This window comes from Eucalyptus grandis, chromosome 9 (genome assembly GCF_016545825.1).
Source record: "Eucalyptus grandis isolate ANBG69807.140 chromosome 9, ASM1654582v1, whole genome shotgun sequence".
Classification (NCBI taxonomy): Eukaryota; Viridiplantae; Streptophyta; class Magnoliopsida; order Myrtales; family Myrtaceae; genus Eucalyptus; species Eucalyptus grandis.
The window spans coordinates 36,766,773-36,789,015 of record NC_052620.1 but is presented as its reverse complement, the minus strand read 5'-3'; the positions used below and the strand labels follow the sequence as shown (position 1 = coordinate 36,789,015).

At 40.3% G+C, this 22,243-nt stretch overlaps 1 pseudogene; it reads left to right on the top strand.

Annotated features, from left to right (window-relative positions):
• The first annotated feature begins 4,006 nt into the window (after positions 1-4,006).
• Positions 4,007-20,876, top strand: LOC104420748 (annotated as a pseudogene).
• Positions 20,877-22,243: the final 1,367 nt, after the last annotated feature.

The following is a 22,243-nucleotide window of genomic DNA, read 5'->3' as shown; positions in this document are numbered from 1 at the left end:
TTAGAAAGAGAGGGAAAGACAACTCAATGCTTCCGGCCAAAAAAAAAAAAAGAAAAACCATGCGCGCAAACCTCCATTAAGCTCTGAAATTTGATCTGTTTTTTTTTTTTTTTTTTTAATTTCTGATGGACTAAACATAAGTATGTATTACATCTGATCTCCGGATGAAACTCCTGAGAGAGTCACTCGTGCATACATGTAATGTAAATTGAAACCCATATCTTCATGGGCTTTCTAGTTCAACATAAGCTCGTACATAGCTCGATGTTATTGCCTTCCGACTGAGAGAACGGAAGTACAGTACAAGAACACAAGATTCCGAAATAGGTGTAATGTATTCCATGTGGATTATTTACCTCCAAACGATGGATTTTATGTGTGTAATCAAGCCTTCTTTAGTAAAAACCAGAAGCAGCTAGCCAGGCATTCCGGTGAGGTGCATCGTGCAGAAGAGAGAATCTAGTTATAGCATCCTCGCAAAACGAGCGCCCTGTCCTGCTTTGAGTATTGTCGCAGAAGTCTCTCTTTGGTTGTCGTCATTCTGCATAAGACAAGACGATCGAGAATCAGATCACTCAATTTATGAATCAAATTGATTCAGAAGCAGAATCATCAAGAACATGCATCTTCTTGTAACTGTCCTTCGATTATCAAGAATAACGAGGCATTGTTTCAACAGTTATCGAGTAACTTTACAAATAGTCATTACTATGATCCACGATTAACCTCGATGTCTAAGAAAGAATAACAAGAAAACGTCTGTTGCTTTCCAAAGGGGAAAAAACATAACATGTGCAGCCAAGATCAGATTCTTCGGTTTAAGGTCCTAAATCTCCCAATAATTACTAAATTCCCACCATATAATCTTCAAGAAAAAGTACTTGAATGAAAAATGATACAAACAATCAAAGACATGGAAATCACGTTGACCATTTAGTATTAGCCCATATATTACGGGCATATGCTGATCTTATATTAACAACAACAGAGCCAAAGTTCCCAGCATCAAGCCAAAACAAAAATTTGCTTGATCTTTTATCAAGGTCCAGATGTCGGAAGATCTTGCTTCTTCACAGGGACCTCGTGCATCAAGTTCATAAACAAGTAGCTGACAGTCTTACATTTTAAAACTTCAATTGTAACAAAAATAATGAGTTACAACACCAGTAGATGATAAAAAGGACCAGAAAATCTTCCAGTCCACTTATTGTTTTATTCTATTACACCCTTGGGATGATAGAAAATACAAAAGCCAAAGAATAAGCCAAAAGAGAAAGCCAATTCAAAAGCGTAACCTGTGCACATCAACAAGGTCAGATTCCGATGTAAATTTTGCATAATCAAGAGAATTTCAAAGAACAATAAACTAATAGGAATAGGAAAAAGGATGAGACAGTTGGCATTTGAAGGGTATAACAATCACAAGCCCCGCAAAAACATGAATGCCCTGCACCTGAAAGAGTTTGACCTACCCACAGAAAGAATAAAAATTTGATTTAATAATTCTCATATGCTCTTGAACACCTATGAAAATCATTAGATCTACCGCATGCTTCTTAGTATTCAAATTCCCATTGGGCACGGACGAGACACGAGTATAGTTCTTTGATGGCAGAGATATAATTGCTGAATTAATTGCTGAATTTGGACAGAAATCATCTAAATTCAAGCATCAAAACATCTCAGTTTCTCGACCATTTGCCAGGTGATGAAAAGGGCGGCTTTGCAGCTTAACGCTTAGGTCTGTTGGAGTACAACACCTAATATAATAATAAGAAGCCAAAGAGAAGTGTGCTACAGCGTCACTTCGTAAACCGCCAAAGAAGAGAATTCTTGAAGAAGTCACAAGCTGATTAAAAAAAGAATAGGCACATATTAAAATAATATTATAGTTGTTGCTGGAGTCTTCAAGAGCAGGAAGCAAAGCTTCAACTTGAACGTGAAGGAAAAGAAGACAGCCCACAATTGTTGACTCTTAGCCAAGAAGAAAAGTTCAACTTTAGCTCTTGCATGTTGAAGTCAATGGCGGTAGAGTCCAGGCGGTGGAAGATGCCTATAAATATGGCAGTACATGAAGCATTTGAGCTCAGGCCGAAAGGCTTCACATAGAGGCACCGCAGCCTCAGGTCAACAGGCTAGGGAGAGGGCCTCACGCCACATGCAGGCGGAGAACCTCAGGCCAGCAAGGAAGCCACCAGGTACGAGGTGAGCTTTAAAGGGGGGCCACACGAGAGAAAGAGAGTTTCTTCAGAAAGAAACCAAGCTGTGAGCTTCAGGAAAGCCTCCAGCAGTGAGAGCTTCGGAACAGGAAGAAAGAGAGAGAGAGTGAGATAGCTTCAGAAGCATGTAGAAAGCTAGAGAGAGTTTTAAGCTTAGCAAAGCTTGTGTGTGTACTCCATTAAGCCTCTGCAAGGCATATTGTGTAATATATTCTCCCTTTGTGTATTTGTACTCTCTCCCTCCAAATCCTTTTGATTACAACAAAGTCATCATAAATCCATATCAATAAAAAACAAGCCCTCAATTCATCTGCCCCGAGAGGGCTCAATGACAAGAACCAAAGACCTCATAAACTCATGACTTCCCTCCAATCTCTGAAAGGACAAGTCAGCGACCAAACTCCCAAAATTTCACAAGAAATGCCCAACTTCTCAGCACTAAAAGTTCTGCAAGCAAATGAAGCTAGCGACGAAAGCATTATAGAAGAAGGGGTTTTTGAAGGGCGAGGATGGGTTACCGCAGGACAAGAATGAGCAGCGAGAGGGTCGGAGAAGGTGAAGGAGCGAAGGGACATCTTCGCGATCTCCGAAACGGCGACGTCGTGAACGCCCGGCACGTCACTCGTCAAGAACTCGTAACCGGCCTGGGAGGCGTCCCGCCAGAACTTGGGTAATCTACTGTTCTTGCTCTGCGTGTACACATCCCACAAATCTCGTAACCGGCCTGGAAGGCGTCGACGCTGCTCTGCACGTGGTTGCAGAAATGGGATCCCCTAATCTAGGCCGCCCAAGCAGATTAATGCGCGAAGGAAAGCGGCGCCAGAGCAAAGATGGAGCGAGCAACGGAGCAAAGAGCGAGCGCCGGAGCAGAGACGGAGGAAGCGACAGGACCAGCGAGCGCCGGGCGACGGCGGGGAACGGCCGCTTGACAAACGCAATGCCGGAGCAGCAAAAACAAGCGCGGAGTAGCAAACGAGAGCGAAACCAGAGATTCAAAATTTGAAAGATTCGCTCGCTTGGAATGGCTCATCTTTTTCTCAGCAGGAAAGAACGAGGGAAGAGAAAAGAGAATATAATAAATGTGTGCAGACTCTGAGAGGAGAGAGAGAGCGCAGGGCTAGCGTGCAGGCTAGAGGAGAGAGAATGAAGATTATTTTACCTGCAGAAATTCCATTTTGGCGAGCCGACCCCACAGCTCCACGTGAACCAACATGGCGCTCCATGATTGGTCCGGGACCACGCTGAGCTGGTGCGCCGGGACCATCAAATATTTTCTCGGGGAGGGGAGAAAAGAAAGAGAGAAAGAGAGAAAGAGAGAAGAGAGAAAGGGAAAGGGGAGATGGATGGCAGAAGGGGGGGAGAGAAATCACGTGGGGAGGAGGAGAGAGAGGAGAAGAGGACAAAAGAAAAGGAGAGAAGGGGGATGTCACGCTTGTGCTAGAGAAAAAAAAACTTTTGTGACTTTCCTTTGACCGTGAGAGAGACGGTCAGACCTTCATGCTAAAGGGACCCCACACATTAAGATCGATATGTAAACTTCGTTACCGGCATTAGCAGCTTATTTTATGCAAGTTATTTTGAGAGGTATCCAACACGCATATCCTTCAAAGGCCTTCATCAGTGCATGATCTCTCCCTCCATCATAATTCTCGCAGTGATTCCCGCTTCTTCCTTAGCCATACATATATATATATATATATATATATATATATATATATGGCGATATAAATTCTCCGTGCGAATGCATATGATCATGCTCCCTTGTCTCGCAAGCTAGAGATCCCAAACACACGTATAGAGAAGCATCATGGAAGGTTTGCTCCAGTGCCCTGCGAACTACGTGCCTTTGACTCCCATAAACTTTTTAGAGAGAGCAGCTTTCGTCTATGGCAACAAGGTTTCCATCATCTACGGCAATACAAGGTACACATGGAGACAGACCCACGAAAGGTGTTTGAAACTCGCCTCCGCTCTGACGAGGTTGAAGATCTCACGCGGCGATATCGTAAGTCTCTCTATCTTGTTTCCCTCATCCTTCATTGTATCCTTGAGTTTCATTCAAATGAAAAGTGGTCCTCGCTTTCTTTCCTTTTTGCTTCCATTAGCTTTTAGTTTTCCTAAAGCTCGTGGTCTCAAATGGAGGGAATAAGGTAATAGATCAGGGTCTTCCTGTGACAAGCCATAGACCCAAGAAAAATGGGAGTGACACAGATCATTCTATAGACAGATTGTTCTTCACGGTACATTCTCATCGAGTTATTTTTGACGGTTTCGAGTCTAGGGGTGTGCAAAACGATTTGCCCAAACCAATGTGTGATACCCAATTCCTCAAAATGGAATCGGTGTCCAGGCGATCTAATTCCCGGTTCCAAGATGGAATCGGATTGGACCAGATTGGATTGACTACATATTTTTATTATTATTTCTTTAAAAAAATTAGTAAAAAGTGAACTAATACTTTCTCATCCAATGGTACCATAAGTTATGGCACAATAACTCTTCACTCATCGTCGCTTCTATCAATATCTTAAGATTTGTCACTTTATCTTGTTATGCATGGCCACTCTTTAATAGGAAAAAAAAAGTGCCCGCTTCCACCGGACCAGACCGAAACTAACGGTCCGGTCCAATTCGATCTTAGGACCAAACAGTCCGGTCCCCAATTCTTGGTTTTACTTTGGAACTGGACTGGATTGGGAACTGATCACCACTAACATGAACCGTCATTAGATCAAGTGAACATCACAACGGATATGCATGCACAGAGATGCTATCTCGGGTCTCTTTCTCTTTCATCGTCCCCTTAGATGGTATATCAAGAGAATGAGAACCCACGGAACCGTTCAATCTGCCAAATTAGGTAAAGATGAAGGAGGTCAACCCCGAGCTCTTCTGACAAAAAAAAAAAAAACCGAGCTCCTCCATTGTCTATGTTATTTCATAGGTGTCCGTATGCTGTGTCGGACAAACCATTAACATAAACAACTGGAATGATTGGAAATACATATACAAAAATATATTCCATGGACCAAAAACTTTAAAATTAAAAAAAAAAAAATTCTAGCCTCCAAAGGAAGAATTATAATACGTAACCTAGTTCATGTTAATCCTACCTAAAATGAACAGTGAGTGACTTGCCAAATTCAAGAGAAAGGTTTGCTAGAAAACACATTCTTGTTTGGATGAAGGAAAAGAAAAGAAGTGAAAGGATTAGAAGAAGTTGGTAAAGTCAACTATTGTGTAAGAGAGCATGTTTTGCGTTCAAAACAAAAGCATAATGTAATTTATTTATTTTTTTGCGTTCCCGCCAAAATTTGGATTATCATTCAAATTTTAGAAAATTGTGATCAAATTACATGTGAAGTTATGTATCAATACTTGAGTAGTTGAAGTTTTGGGAGTTTCGAATTCGAAAATAGGTCAAAGTGTGTGAGTAGCATGATTTAAATTAAGCAAACGGTGAAAAGTATAAGTCAAGACAAGCCCTATATACGTAAAAGATATTAATGAATGCATGTCTGTCCCTCTCTTTTCCCTTGCATCCTTCAAAACCTCTCTTCTTTTCTTTTGTAATTACCTCACAGTCCCTTTTTTTTTTTCATTTCCAATCACCCCTACCCAACATAGTATCAAAGAGCACTATAATCTCGAAATATAGGAATCCCTATTTTATATGCTAATAGTAACAAAACTAAGACCCGTTGGTGGTAGGTTAAAACTTGAGAATTTTTCTCTTAATATGGTAACCTATAACATGTACAGAACTAACAGTACAAGACCTCCGATGAAACTAAACTTTTTTAAGTGAAATACTAATATTATAGCTAATTTCTTTGTATCTGAAACGGATGAAACTTCTAAAATGATTATAAATTGCTCCACTAACTCAAATTATTAAAAATACCCTTTAGTTATTTTATATCAGTAAAAGTAAAACAACATAAATTATTTCACTCTTTTACATTAATCCATTACTCTACACACTATAATAATTGTTAAAGTAAATCATTTGAGCACGTTGATCCCTGCACCTCTCCGTGTTGGAATTCTAGCCTCGTCAACATTGACTATAAGGCTGCGTTTGGCAGTCAAGATAAAATTCAGGATATGATATGATTTATCATATCCTACGTTTGGTGCTCGTTCAAAATAGGATAAAGTCGGATATAAGAGGGATATAGACAGGTAAAATTATCCCATGGGGGAGGTGGGAGGTGGATAGGATTTCTAATGTCTATAATAGGAAAGTTATTTTCTCGAATAACAAACTTGTTAAATTAACAAAATTGAAATTATATTTCAATATAAATAAAATTTGAATTCTAATTTAAGAAATTAAAAATAAAAAAATTATTTTTAATTAATCTTATTTTAATTTATATAGTCGACTTTAATTCTATCTTATAATAAAAATTCGATCTATAAATTAAATATTTATATTTATCATATATTTTAGGTATTTTTGTATTTTAGATATGTTAGTACAGTTTATTATTTGATAAAATTTTGTTAAAGAATGATGAAAGGGGAAAAAATAAATAATAAAGAAAATAATATAAAAAGAGGAAAAATCAAATAAAAATAAATTAAGGAATAGTGTTACGAGAGATTTTCACCATCTCCGTTTATGAACATTTAGGTTCATAATGATATGTCGTTTATATTAAAAAAAAATGTACATTATATGATGTGAACATATCTGACTTTAATACTACCAAACAATAGTCATAATATAAAAAAATCTCAGGATTTCATATCAAATCCTATCCCAATTAGTAATCCGGACGACCAAACGTAACCTAAGGGTATGAACAAAAAAAAAAAAAAGACTATAAGGGGACAAACTCAATAGGTCCCATCTCAATCTTCACCCACCCACGAAGAGGAGTCCCGCACGTCATGAATTTTGGGTCTACAGCTAACTTCTATCAAACCATTTTTGCTAAAACAATAAACGCATTAATCCCCCCATCAAAAGGGTTTGCTTAATCGAAAACCATATTTATTTTCTCACTTAATTTTTTAAAAATAAAATTGCGGCAAAGAGGATCCTACTCGATCTTTGAATGCACATAAATGTATTTGCACATTTTCTTGGGATCATGTACTCCGACAACACATTCACTTTGACTGGATTGAACTAGCGTGAAACATAAGTTAATGGTCCCTAAATTTTGGCGTATGCTTATGTGCAACATATTATGTCGTCAATCACGGCACGAATCCATATCTAGAAAATTTGAAGTAAACGAGGCGTGTCAACCGGTGAAGATGGACCCTGCGTAACGTTCTCCTTGATTTACTGTGGCACAATTCACAAGTTAGAATTTTGCCCATCACGTTATATTTACTCCGCGTGATTGAATAAGTATAAAATGGGGCCAGATGTCATAATGTTCCAATCAGGCTCTTTGACTCGAAGGAGTTAAAAGGGGAGCCAACTTTTCCATCCTTGACTCAGAGGCAGTTTAATAGTCTTTCTCTTGTGAGAGGAAAGGTTAAAGGGGAGCCTTACAACTTACGTGGATCCGACACTCCGGTCCCAAGTTCTTTTTATTGCAGTAAAACTTACAAATGATTTGGTATGCATGATTGAACGGTGAGCTGCAATCCTCTAAGTCGACGCTACCTATTGGTACACACCGATTCATTTGTTAAAATTTGTATAAGATCATCACCAATTGATCAAAAATATTTAAGCTATTATATGAAAGCATGATGTATTATTTAACTGCTATGACATTTCCCTTCTTACTTAGGCTTGTATTTCACCTGAGACTAATGGGTGAAATAATAATAGGCAAAGAAAAAGTATAAAAATATTTGAATTCAAGACACCCTCTGGAGCCACTATTACATAAAATTCAGTGCACAATAATTTACTGCAACAACACCACCGCCTGCGATGGCCTAGCTGGATAAGAGCTCCCATGAAGTCTACCCAGGACGGAGGGGTTCAAATCCCACGGGATGCATGGGATCTTAAGCACGACATCGAGGTGGTGGGTTCTCCGCCAACGTCGCCCCAGGGTTTACCCGCCGGCTATACGGGGTTCCCTGGGTATTAAAAAATAATAATAATAATAATTTACTGCAACAACTTTGGAATATGGTGCCCGTGTTAGAATATTTAAATAACAAATCACGAACACATCCAACAGTTTATGTTTTTAGAACAATTAGCGATGATCCCACAAAATCTCAACATAGTATCAACATAGGAGGCCTTGAGTTCACATATTCTAGACTTCTATTTACCTCACCAAATACATATTTCCAAGTTTTATGCTTAAGTTAAAGTCCAACTTAAGCATTATGGGGATTGTTAGAATAATTAAAAATTAAATCATTTTTCATCTAATAGCTTAAGTTTTTAGAAAAATTAGTTATAGTCCCATAAAATCTCAACATATTATATTTTACGTCTAAAAACTCTCCCTCACACAAAGGTTTGGTTCAATGATAAACGCCTTAAGCATAGATCCCAACATGTGAGTCCCATGGGCTTATAAATAAGAGAACCTACAAACGAGCGAAAAGGGCATGGTGCTGTCTTACTATAAGATCGCCCTACTTAAATCGTCTAGTGGACAATTAAAATTATCACATGTGTCGGACTCCTTGCATTTCGAATTGACAGATGATTGTGAATCAAGAAAGGAACACAAACTCAATGATTAGGTTCTAAAACTTATGAAATAAATCTACTAATTACAGCACATTATTTTCGAAGGATACGATCAAGCATTTCATTAACATAAACAACTGGAATGATTGGACATAAATTACTGGGAAATGTAGAAATAAGTAAGGTGCATTGACGAAAGTAAAATCTTGTCCTTCTGATGTTTGTGCATATATTTTCCTCTTTAGTTTCTCCTATTTATAGTCCATGGGTAGCCGGCCTATTCTAATAAGTGTTCTCGCTCATTGAAATTTAATTTTGGTTCCATTTTATGGTATAATTGTTCCCGCCTCAGAAGCTCGATTGCAATAACTAATTGACTCAGCTATACAAATTGCTTGATAGCAACTATTAGTTAATACCTTTGATAATTGTTCCTATCTGAGTTTGACTGCAACAATCGTTTCTGGTATTTTTATCCTTACAGTTGATTTGATTTCGGCCAAGTTTTGCGAGTCGATGTTAATGTTTCTCAGTTCCATCGACATTGATTTGACCAACATCAGCTTGACTCTTCCCACCTTGTCCACTTAATTCCGTTGGCTTCTCACAATCATTGTTGTCGTTTAACCACTGACTGTATTTATAGTGAATATCATATTGCATATGCTCATCAACATACTGTTTACTTCTTCCTTAATGACATCCTACATAATCTATTAATCGGTCAATATTCATAATCGGCCTTGACCTTGTTTAGTTTACTACAGCCCGACTTAAAAGATTGCTCTTCGTCTCAATGTGTTTAGCACTTCCTCATCAAAGCCATAAAGCCAGAGGTGATGTATAGTTAATGGCATCAATTCTTATGAAATTGGCATCAAAGTTGACATTTTTAGGCTGCTCATAGTCACAGACTATATTTAATGTTTTAACAGTTTTACATATGTCTGACCTTCTTCTTTTAATGGACCCATTACACTAAATATAGATAATCAATGCACTAAGGAGTTTCACCCTATATGGATGCAAACCACCATTGCATTTCGAAGACCCAATAACCTTGCTTTTCTATCCAAAATGACACACAATCCAGGAGTAGCATAATAAGGCTTTCGGGGAGTTTTTTTCCTAATGCTCACAACTATCGAATTTCTACCTTTTCTCCTTTCGTTTTATGTGATCATAATGCAGAAATTATCAAGACAGTAATCATGTCGAATTAGAAGTCGTGGTTTCAAAAGAAAGAAAGTAAAAATAGTTTTCAGCTGGTGAAAGCTGATGCGCATGTGTCACGGGTCAGTAGTTCCTTGGCCACGGAGTAACCTATTCGGTGCCTGGCAAGCAGAATTCATCGGGCCAACCTTTCTTCTATAGTTGTTCTAGTGAGCAATACGGCGAATAGTTCTTTTATACAAGATGGTACCACGCCCAGCTTAGCTTCAACGTCTAGTCCATCGAGTGAGACAGCAAATCTCTTTAGGCTCAATAATTGGTTTAGGCCTACCATGGCCTCATCAGAAGAGCGGCATCAGCTCCCGACCAGTTTGTACACAGGAGGCTAACCCTACCTTCAGAGCTCCTAAGTAATATAATCATTCTATCCTAGAATTCCTAACACCAACCATTCTGATGCCACTCCAACGAACCAGTTGTATTCATCATCTCTACGTCCTCACTCTTCACTCGATAACCCTAAGCTTCACTCCTAAGGGTTCATGGGTATGTGAGAATCACGAACCGTGACAAACTCCCCCACTCAATTCCGCAACGCTCTCATTGCGGGCTATTCTATCGCTTCCCTGCATTTCCCTAACCATCAATGCCACTTCCTGGGACTTACATAGATGGCAACACTCGCCCAACAGAACAAGCCATTCCACTCCATTGCTTGCTCCCCCCGATCAAAACTGTTCGCGAATCTCCAGTCACTTGTGCTCCTCGACAAGTGTGGCACCTCTAGCCAATTACACCCCTATGATAGCACCTTCTTTCGCTTACTAAGCTCCTCCTGATCTCAGCAAGCCAAAAGAGGGTCCCCCTTGGTGGAAACGTGCTCACAGACCTCTTCTTAAGATTCATCCATTGATCCAAGAACATTATCCCCATTCAACGAGTAATTCGATTCCTTCCTATGCCCCCATTGCCATCCTAGAAGCTAGATGAGAGCCACTCCGAGCCCCTTTTGGCCCCGATGATCACTCTCCGCCCTCATAGGACAAGGAAGACCATAGGCTTTTCCCCAAATCACCCACTTACTAGATGGATCCCTGCTCCGATACCATTTGTCACAGGTCGGTGGTTCTTTGGCCGCAGAATAACCCGTACGGCGCCTGGCAAGCAGAATTCGCCAGGCCAACCTTCCTTCTATAGTTGTTCGAGTGAGTAATACAGCGAATAGCTCTTTTATACAAGATCGTATCATGCCTAGCTTAGCTTGGGTGTCTAGTCCATCGAGTGAGACAGCAAATCTCTTTAAGCTCAACAATTGGTTTCGGCCTGCCATAGCCTCATCAAGAAAGCAGCATCAGCTCCTAATCAGTTTGTGCATGGGAGGCCAACCCTGCCTTCAGAACTCCTAAGTAATATAATCCTTCTATTTTAGAACTCCTAGCACCAACGGTCCTAACACTACTCACACGGACCAGTTGTGTCCATCCTCTCTACATCCTCACTCTTTACTCGATAACCCCAAGTTTCACTCCCAAGGGTTCTCGGGTACGGGAGAATCATGGATCATGACAAATTTTGTCATGGGTCGGTAATTCCTTGGCCGCGGAATTACCCATGCGGCGCCTTGACGCCTAGCGAGCGGAATTCGCTAGGCCAATCTTCCTTCTATAGTTGTTCCAGTGAGCAATACGGCGAATAGCTCTTTTATACGAGATCGTACCACGCCTAGCTTAGCTTAGGTGTCTAGTCCATGGATGAAACAGCAGATCTCTTTAGGCTCAACAACCGGTTTCAGCCTGCCATGGCCTCATCAAGAGAGCAACATCAGCTCCCGACCAATTTGTGCACGGGAGGCCAACTCCACCTTCAAAGCTCCTAAGTAATATAATCCTTCTATCCTAGAACTCCTAGAACCAATAGTCCTGACGCCACTCTCACTAACCAGTTGTGTCCATCCTCTCTACATCCTCACTCTTCACTCGATAATCCCAAGCTTCACTCCCAATGGTTCACGGGTACAGGAGAATCACGAACCGTAACAAACTCCCCCACTCAATTTCGTAATGCCCTCGTTGCAGGCTATTCTGTCGCTTCTCTGCGTTTCCCTAACCATCAATTCCACTTCATGGGACTTACATTAATGGCAACGCTCGCCCAACAAAACAACTCACTCCACTCCATTGCTTGCTTCCCCCAATTAAAGCCATTCGCGAATCTCCAATCACTTATGCTCCTCGACAAGTGTGGCACCCACAGCCAACTGCACCCATGTGGTAGCACCTTCTTTCGCCTACTAAGCTCCTCCTGATCTTAGCAAACCAATAGAGGGTCCCCCTTGGTGGAAACGTGCTTGCAGACCTCTTCTTAAGATTCGTCCATTGATCCAGAAACGTTATCCCCATTCAGCGAGCAATTCGATTCCTTCCTATGCCCCCATTGCCATCCCAGAAGCTGGACAAGAGCCGCACGTTGTCCGCCCCCTCTGGTCCCGGCAATCACTCTCTGCCCTCATAGGACCGGGAAGACCATAGGCTTTTCCCCGAATCACCCACTTACTAGAGAGATCCCTGCTCTGATACCATTTGTCACGGGTCGGTAGTTTATTGGCCGCGAAATAACCTGTGTGGCGCCTAGCAAGCGGAATTCGCTAAGCCAACTTTCCTTTCATAGTTGTTCCAATGAGCAATACGCCGAATAACTCTTTTATACGAGATCGTACCACGCCCAACTTAGCTCGGGCGTCTAGTCTATCAAGTGAGACGGCAAATCTCTTTAGGCTCAACAACTGGTTTCGGCCTACCATAGCCTCATCAGGAGAGCGGCATCAACTCCCGACCAGTTTGTGCACGAGAAGCCAACCGCGCCTTTAGAGCTCCTAAGTAATATAATACTTCTATCCTAGAACTCCTAGCACCAATCGTCCTAACGCCACTTCCATGAACCAGTTATGTTCATCCTATCTACGTCCTCACTCTTCACTCGATAACCCCAAGCTTCACTCCCAAGAGTTCACGGATACGGGAGAATCACGGACCGTGACACATGCATGCGTAAGTGTATGACTTAAGAACACATGCATGCATGGCATCAACACCAGCTGCTCATTTTCTCTAATGTACTCTCATCATATCTTTTAGACTTCCCCTTGTGGCACTTTGAAATGATAACACTGATTGTACTTCCATTATATTGTACTTTCCTTGGCTATATAATATTTTATGAAGACTAAGATATTAAAGGAGAAGATAAAAAAAAAAAAAAGAGGCTAAAATTAGATATTCGAAAGAGAACTAGTTGGATACAAAGTCATAATCTATATTGGATTCCCAAAGTTATTGATAGTGGAGCATTTAAATGAAATCTGTCCCATTGTATCACTACTCTCGCCTAGGTTTTGGCTCTTTCCTCATTTACTAAATCCATCTTTAATATTCTAACATTTCCAAGCAAAAAAAATAAAGAAAGGTGCGAATATTTATTATTTAGAAAAATTACCCAATCAGTTATAAAAATATCAATTAAGTGATAAATTTTTTAAGTTTGTCAATTTAGTCATAATTTTTTACGCGAAATTCGAACGTAATCCTCTTGGCCAATTTCCGAAGGAAATAACTGACGTAATGATTTAATCATTACCAGCTATGCTATATGCAAAGCATTTAGAATACTCACCTTGATGGGCACGACGCACGAAGTCTTCGTGGTGGGTTCTACGTAATCATATAAGGCATGGAATGGGACTTGTCTGTTCCCGTTTTTGTGGGTAAGGATGCGGCATTTTCTTCATCTCGCACTCATTATTCTCAGAAGGGAAGCTTCAGCAAAGTTTGACAAAAACCCCAAAAAATAGCGACAAATCTTGATGGTTTCCATCGTTATCAAGATCTGATTTAAGGAAAAACTTGGTGGGTGCTGTTCCACTACGTAAGTGTTCCTTCGCGTAGATTGTGGAAGATACATGCCTCTTCCATGTGGGGTTTGATCTAAAGTTAGAGGCCAAAGTTATTTCGGCGATCTAAGCAACGCGATGACTCACGGGGAAGTCGTGTAGGGCCCATTAACTTGGGCTGTACGTTGATTTTCTAGATATTATCATTTATTCCGAAGTACTGTCACTTGATAATATCTAATAAAATTTTCTAACATTTAGATTGTGTTAAAATAAAGCAGAAATAAGAATTGGAGAATTTTTGAATTTTTGTGTATTTCTTGATGTATAATACTAATTATACATGAGCCTATTTATAAGCTGTTCTAGAAAACTATGTGAAGCAACAAAATATTACAATATCAAATACAATCAATTAGAATCAAACAAGGAAAATAATATCTCTAACAATAAATCCAACATCCCCTCTCAAACTCAAGGTGATATATAAGAGGTTAGATAGAGCTTTGAGAAATGATCTTGAAAATGTCCAGGTGGATGTGCCTTGGTGAAAATATTAGCTATTTAATCAACCAATGAAGTGGGAACAAGATATGACCCCCCAAAAAAAAAAAAGTGGGAACAAGACTAACAGTACCACAAAGCATGTGAGAGCATATGAAATGACAATCTATTTCAATATATCGGGTACACTCATGGAAAACATCGCTATGTGTTATTTGGATAGCACTCCAGTTATCGCAATAAATGATCGTTGCACCATCATGAGGGACTCTCATGTCTTCCAATAACATCCACAACCATGGTAATTCCAATGTTGTATCAGCAAGGGCATGATATTTTGCTTCTGTAATACATCAAGCAACAATAGTCTATTTCTTGCTCTGTCAAGAAATAAGAGAGTTTCCTAAGAAGAAGCAGTAGTTTGTACTTGTAGTAGAGTGACGATCAAGAGGCATCACCCCAGTTGACATCAAAAGAATTCATCAACTCTAAGTTTGAGTTAGGAGAAAAGTGAAGACTGTGAAATAAGGTACCCTTGACATAGCAAAGAATTCGAAGAACATCAGCAAAGTGAGTCGTTTACGGTGCGGTCATGAATTGACTGAAAATATGAATAGCATAAGCAATGTCAGGATAAGTAACAGTGAGGTATACAAGACTACCAACTAGCTGTCGATAAAGCGTGAGATTTAAAAGAGGAGTCTCATCTTTGTGATCAAATTTGGCATTAGTCTCAATGGGAGTTGTAACAATCATGTTATCAGTAAATCCAGCCCGAGAAAGGAGATCAGTGGCATATTTCTCTTCCAAGCTTAAAAAATAATTGAATCGATCAAGATCTTTCATTTCAAACTGTTGACTCAAATACTTTTGTCGTTTCGCAATATCGTTACGATTATCGCCAGTAATAACCATGTCGTCAACATAAAAGAGTATCATACCAATGAGATGTTCATTGAACAAGAGAGCATTGTCATAGGGACAAGATGTAAATCAAAGGTGTTCCATGGTGGAACTAAACTTGGAATACCACGCACAATGAGCTTGGTTCAATCCAAATAATGCTTGGTATAGACAACACACTTTATTAGAAGTGTGAGTGTATCCACGAGGAGGCTCCATATAAATTTCCTTAGTAAGATACCCAATAAGAAATGCATTTTTGACATCCATTTAAAATGGAGGCCATCGCTTAATAGCAGCAATAGGAAGGAGGCTACAAACAAAAGTAAAACGTGCAACCGGAGCAAACATCCCATCACAATCAATGTCACACTCTTGAGTGAAATCTTTCGCTACTAGTCTAACTTTGTAGCATTTCACCGTACCTTCCGCCTTCATTTGGATCTTGTACACCAATTTGCAACCTATAGCTAACTTTTCAAGAGGCAAACAACCAAATCCCTAGTATGAGATTTTTCTAATGCTTGCAACTCATCTACCATTGCTTGCTACCAAAGAGGATTAGTACTAGCTTCTCTATATGTACGAGGCTCATGAAAAGAAACCATAGTAGAATAACAATGAAAATCACAAAGCCGAACAAAAGCTTGACTTACACAAGTGGAATGATAAACAGGAGAAGGAGGAATGTCTAAGGGTGGAGAATCCGCGGATGGCGCAAACATGTTAGGAGCAACCAAAATAGGATTACCTGAGACACCTACATCAAGATTAGGAGAGGACAATTCCAAAGAGGAAGATTGAAGGGTGTTATCTTCAGGAAATAAATCAGTATAAGGATTAGCGAAGAAGCGAATAGTTGGAAAGGATGCAAAAGGACGAAGAGATGAGAATATCTCATGTCCCAAAGGGTAACATATATACGCGAAGTTGATTTGAGATAGGATCCCAACATCTACACTCTTTATGCTCAATGCCATATCCAAGGAAGCAACATAAATGAGCATGATATTCTAATTTCGTGCATACATTAGGGAGAAGATGCAAAAAACATGCACTGCCAAAAACTCGAAGTAGATTGTAGTTAGGAACACTATCATATAAGTGCTAGTAAGGAGAAATATTGCCTATAATAGGTGATGGAATACAACTAATAGTATATACAGCAGTATGATAGGCCTCTCTCTAAAACTGTTCTGGATAAGATGCTGCGATTAGAAGAGTATGTATGATATCTAAGATGTGCCTATGTTTACGTGCTACTGGACTATCTTGTTGGGAAGTCCCTACAAGCACGATGAATGATAGTACCATTCTAAGAAAGAATTCTAAGGAACTCTTTGTCTCTATGTTACATGGCATTATTAATACAAAAAACTTTAATATCTCAAGAATATTGTATCTTAATCATGACAGCAAAATTACTATAGATATGAGTGATTTCGGATCAATTCTTCATAAGATAAAGTCATGTATAACAAAAATAATCATCCACAAAAATCACAAAATAACAAAATCCTCCTATAATGGGAGTAGGAGATAATCCCCAAATATCAAAGTGAATTAGATTAAAGGGAGTATAAGAGACAAATTCACTAATATTTAACAATAAAGCATGATATTTTTCCAACTTACAAGGCAAGCAATCAAAAGTTTTATTGTCAATAAAACCTAAATGAACACTTAAAATCAGAGGACCTAAACTAGAGAAAGAAGGATGTCCCAATCAAGAATGCCAAGATTCAAATAATATTGTGGCATCACAATGAGTGAAAGAGTTGGGAAGCTTTAACGAAACAAGATCAAACAAATGTCCTACTTTACAGCATGTCCCAATTGTTTGTCCCATCTATAGATATTGCACACGACAACCATTCGAAAAGAAATGAATGTCAAAACCAGGTTCACATAGCCGTCCCACAAATATCAAGTTTGGTGAGAATTTGGGAACCATAAATTTATTAGGCAATGACAATTTGGACGTTAAAACATGCCTTGTTTGACTAACTATCATCTGAGAGTTATTAGCTGTATGAATACTAGGTGCTTGTGAAGTATATGACTTTGACTTGAATGAATTGGAATTAAAGATCATGTGATCATAGCAGGCAGAATTAAAGAACCATGAATCAAGATTACCTAGGGTGACTGACAAAGTAGAAGGGTTAGGTATAGAGGAGCTAAAAGTACTAGATTCTAGAATGATAGAATGAACTGTGGACCAAAGATCATCTAATGATAGAATAACAGATGAACTATTAGAGGAATCCACAATGGAAGCAACAATGATGGATAGACATGCATGTGGACCTCTAAACCGGGATAGGTTGTTCCTTCCCGTAGGTTGCCTAGGTTCCAACTGATAACAATTGGATGTACGATGACCATGTGGACAACGATATGTACAGTAAGACTTGCACATGAGGAGAAACCAAAAGTGGCAAGCACTACATCTTTAGGAGTGGAGACTAATAGAATAACACATTTCGCCTTTAAAGTAGTAGCAAGTGGAATCTGCTCCAGCAACAATTTCGAGGCCACTACCTCAAGATGAGGTAAAGGATCCCGATGCAAAAGTGAAGCTTGCATAGATTCAAACTCATCATTAAGTGCCATTAGAAAATGCATAATACACATATGATCATGGCATTCAGCAAACTAACAGCATCAAAAGTCATCTCCCATTCAGGCTTAGATAAAGCTAGCTAATCTCATATAGCATGCATGGAAGATAAAAATTATTAATTGACTGACTTGTCTCCTGACACATGCAATGTAAATTCCCTAACAGTTGATACTGATGAGTAATGTCTGATGCAAAGTAACAACTGGCAAGAAGATCTCAGGCTTTCTTTGTTGTATTTCGGCGAGTCTGATGGATAGAATTGAAGTGTTTCCAAACCATGTGAGTATCTGATTATTCTTGCAATCCCACTCCTCTAAACGTTCAACAAATTGATCATTGGTTCATCAATAGCCTACATAGCCTCGCAAATATTTCCAGTGACATAACATTAAAGCCTACATCCTCTTAAACTTGATATTTCTTAAGCCCATAAAATATAGTTTGATCCATTTAAGATGGCCTGAATAAGTATTGAGACGTTCAATTTATCTATGATATGCAATATCCCAGTATAAACTAGTATATTCTATAAGGAATTCAAAGAAAATTGGTACAAAGCCAAAAATAGTTCAAGACGTCGAAATACCTCAGAAACTGATTTGAAATTGCCAAAAATCAATCCAAAACGGTTCAAGCCAATCTAGTCTACGGCAATCAACATAGGTTGATGATAATAATATTAAGATGACAAGGCGGACAACTTGGCTAAGGAGTGGCGCTGACATGGAGGATGACGTCAGATGATGACATGGTAGACAACTTGGTTGAGAAGTGGCACTGATGTGGAAGATGACATCACGCGCAAAGGACTTGGGCAGCGCGTGAGGGCATGCAAAAGGGATCTGGCGACTTGGTTTATTAGGTTGGACTCGTCGAAGGATGAGCAACCTGTTTCTGGTGGATTTTGTTTATAATATCCAACTATTGCTTCGGAAAAAGCACTTAAGGCGGCGGCGACAGCAGCCCGTGACATGGCGACGCATGGTGGCGCGTGCGATAGATTCCAGAGTTTTTGGTGACGAATTTTCAAAGTCTGACTCGTCTGAGGGCAACAAACTGATGATGGGGTTTGTTTTTCGAAATGAGCAACAAGATTACCTGAACACAAACAATGGCAACGGTTCGATGATGTTATGCTCACGATTCGTTGTTATGTTAATGCAGGTTGCAGCCATGGCACCAAACGTCCCTGCACTATATGAGCTCCACTTCGCGGTTCCAATGGCAGGCGCAACTCTTTCCGCACTCAATGTAAGCCTTGACGAGCACGCTTTGACAATCATTCTTCACCGGTTACGACCCAAAATCATCTTCGTCGACTCCGAACTCGCACACCTCGTCTCCAAAGTCATCCACAACAAGAACAACACGCACCTCCTAGAGAACCACCACGATCACCAGCCACTCCTTGTCGCAATCCACGACGTCTCGCTGGACCGTCGAACCCAGTGTGATCTTGAGGTTCGAGAGTATGAACAAACTGTAGCTATTGGAGAGAGCAATTTCCAAGCCATGAGTCCGACCAATGAGTGTGACCCCATCTCGGTCAACTTCACCTCGGGGTCGACAGGGACACCCAAGGCGGTGGCGTACAGCCACCGAGCGGCGTACCTGAACTCTCTAGGGCTGATCCTCCGATACAACATGGGGAAGTCGCCTGTGTTCCTGTGGACGGTGGACATGTTCAGGTGCAATGGGTGGTGCTTCACATGGGCGATGGCATGGCAGCGCTCGGCGGTGTCAATGTGTGTATTAGGAACGTGTCGGCGAAGATCATCTTCGACTCCGTTCAGCTCCACAAGGTCACCCATCTCTGTGGTAATGGTCCGGTTTCATTTACTTTGATGTGGAGAGTCCCATTGCATCATGAGCATGACATATTAAACGGAATCAAAGAATAATATATCATTCTCATTAAAAAATAGATGAGTAGCGTTGAGATATGTCGATAATGTGTCGTTACCTTAGTGCGGTATAGATATAATCAAATATTTGGGAGGACGCCTACGCTTTTTGAAACATGTCATATGAAAGTATGGATGATGTTAGGTTCATGCAAAATCACCCAAGAAAAAGTAGAACTTTCTTCTTATTTTTTCCCTTTCAACAGGTAAACCCACTATCCTAAATATGATTGCTGATTTCCCACCGGTCGACCAAAAGCCACTACCTTCCGTGGTGGACGTAATCATCGCCGGCGCATTCCCGACGAATCCCGTTCTCAAGAGAGTCCAAGAGCTTGGGTTCAACATTGTCTACGGATATGGCATGACGGAAGCCCTAGGGCCTGCCCTCATCAGACCCTGGAGGTCATCGCAACACCACCACCATGACAACGACGACAACGTCCACGACGATCATAACCTGAAATGTAGAGAAGGGCTCCACAACATCACACTGGAAGCTGCCGATGTCAAGGACCCGACCACCATGCAGAGTGTTCCAAGCGATGGGGAAACAATTGGAGAAGTCATGCTCCGAGGGAACACCCTCATGGCAGGCTACTTGGGCGACCCAGAGGCAACGCAGAAGGCATTTTCTGGCGGGTGGTTCAGGACCGGGGATGTCGGGGTGCGGCACGCAGACGGTTGCATAGAGATGAAGGACCGAGCGAGGGACGCCATAGTCTTAGGGAAGGAGGTGATCAGCACATTGGACATAGAAGCTGTCTTGTCGAGCCACCCAAAAGTTGCGGAAGCCGCTGTTGTTGCTCAAAATGACGTTGCGGGGCAAGTCCCATGTGCATTTGTGAAGTTGAAGGAAGGGAAGTGTTCCAACACCGAGGAGATAGTAGAGTTTTGTGCGGAGCAGCTGCAAAAGGCGGCAATGGTTCCAAAGACTGTGTGGTTCGGGGACCTGCCAATGAATTCCACCGGCAAGGTGCAGAAGTCTGTTCTGAGAGAGAGAGCCAATGCAATTGAGAAGCATAGTCCATAGAACGAGCACACCTTCATAAGAACAAAACATCAAGGGAATTACTTGCGAATTATTAGAATTCTACCACTTGTGTCTTTCTGTGTTATTTACCCTATAATTTCATATTTCGAATTGTCATTAAGAAATGATTGCATGACAGTCTTTAATGTACTGTGAAAATAACAATCCATTCCGGATCACAAAAAAAATAAATCACATATAATTATAAATTACTATGGAACCCACTTCTTTAAGAGTTTATGCTTACAATAGACTGTTATTCTTACAGTAACCTAAGAATTATTATGCTAGCAAAGCCTTTTCTCTAACTTTGATGTAAGCATATGTTTAAGTTTCTTTCTTTTTTTTAGTCAACCTTTCTAGCTAGATTTTAAACGTTTACTTGTAGTTACTCTAAGAAAGCAGAGGATTTAGTCTTAGATATTGCTGACATGACTGTCCTCTTATTTGAAGATATAGTCTCTTGTTCTGAAAATATGGGACAAGCAAATCAGATAGTAGGCAGTATCAGATTTATGTTGTTCGATCCGAATGTTTTTTTTTTTTTTTTTTTGATACCCAGGATCCTCCAGGCCCGACTCGCTTATGCTCGCCAACCTACGGCCCAGTAGAGTCCGCGGTGCACCCTGGACCAAGCATCAATACCTTAAGGGAAGCTAGCACAGGACCTCACCACCATGGCCCCCCACTTAAGACGTGTTAGCAGCTACGAGTTTCAACCTTGGGACCTCTGCAATGAAGTGCCCAAAGCCGAACCAACTCAGCTATCCACCGGTGGATTGTTCGATCCAAATGTTGGTATCTATATTCATGAAAAAAACAACATAGAATTTCACTTTAAAAATAAGCAATTGGAGATTACAATCGCTCTTGTACTCAAATGGTCTTTCAATATTTTCAATCCTCCAATTACACTCAATAACCCAATCAATATTTAGCCTTTCATAATTCTTAATGAAATCTCATTTAAAGAGCTATACATATTCCACTTATAATAATTTAACTAGCTAAATCACTATACAATATAATTACTAGAAAACACATTTTCTTCAATCTCTTTTGTGTAGTCTCAGAGCACTCTCCCGCTGTCTTCTCACTTCCTCTTTGTGATTAATAGAGGAAGCTCAACGGGGGAAAAAGGAAGGAACAGGACGCGGAGAAATGGCCATGCTCGTGATTCCACTTCATCTTACCTTTCTCTGTCTTCATGGTGGCCCGCCCTTTTCTCTCTTTGACCCGTACAATGAATGCCCATCACCGCACTCTCCGTAGTACACGCCGACTGCCATGCGTTCTTTGAAGGAATCTAAAAAGTAACGTGAGATACTTTGACACATGATGGGAATGCATGCGATCAGAATTGAAAG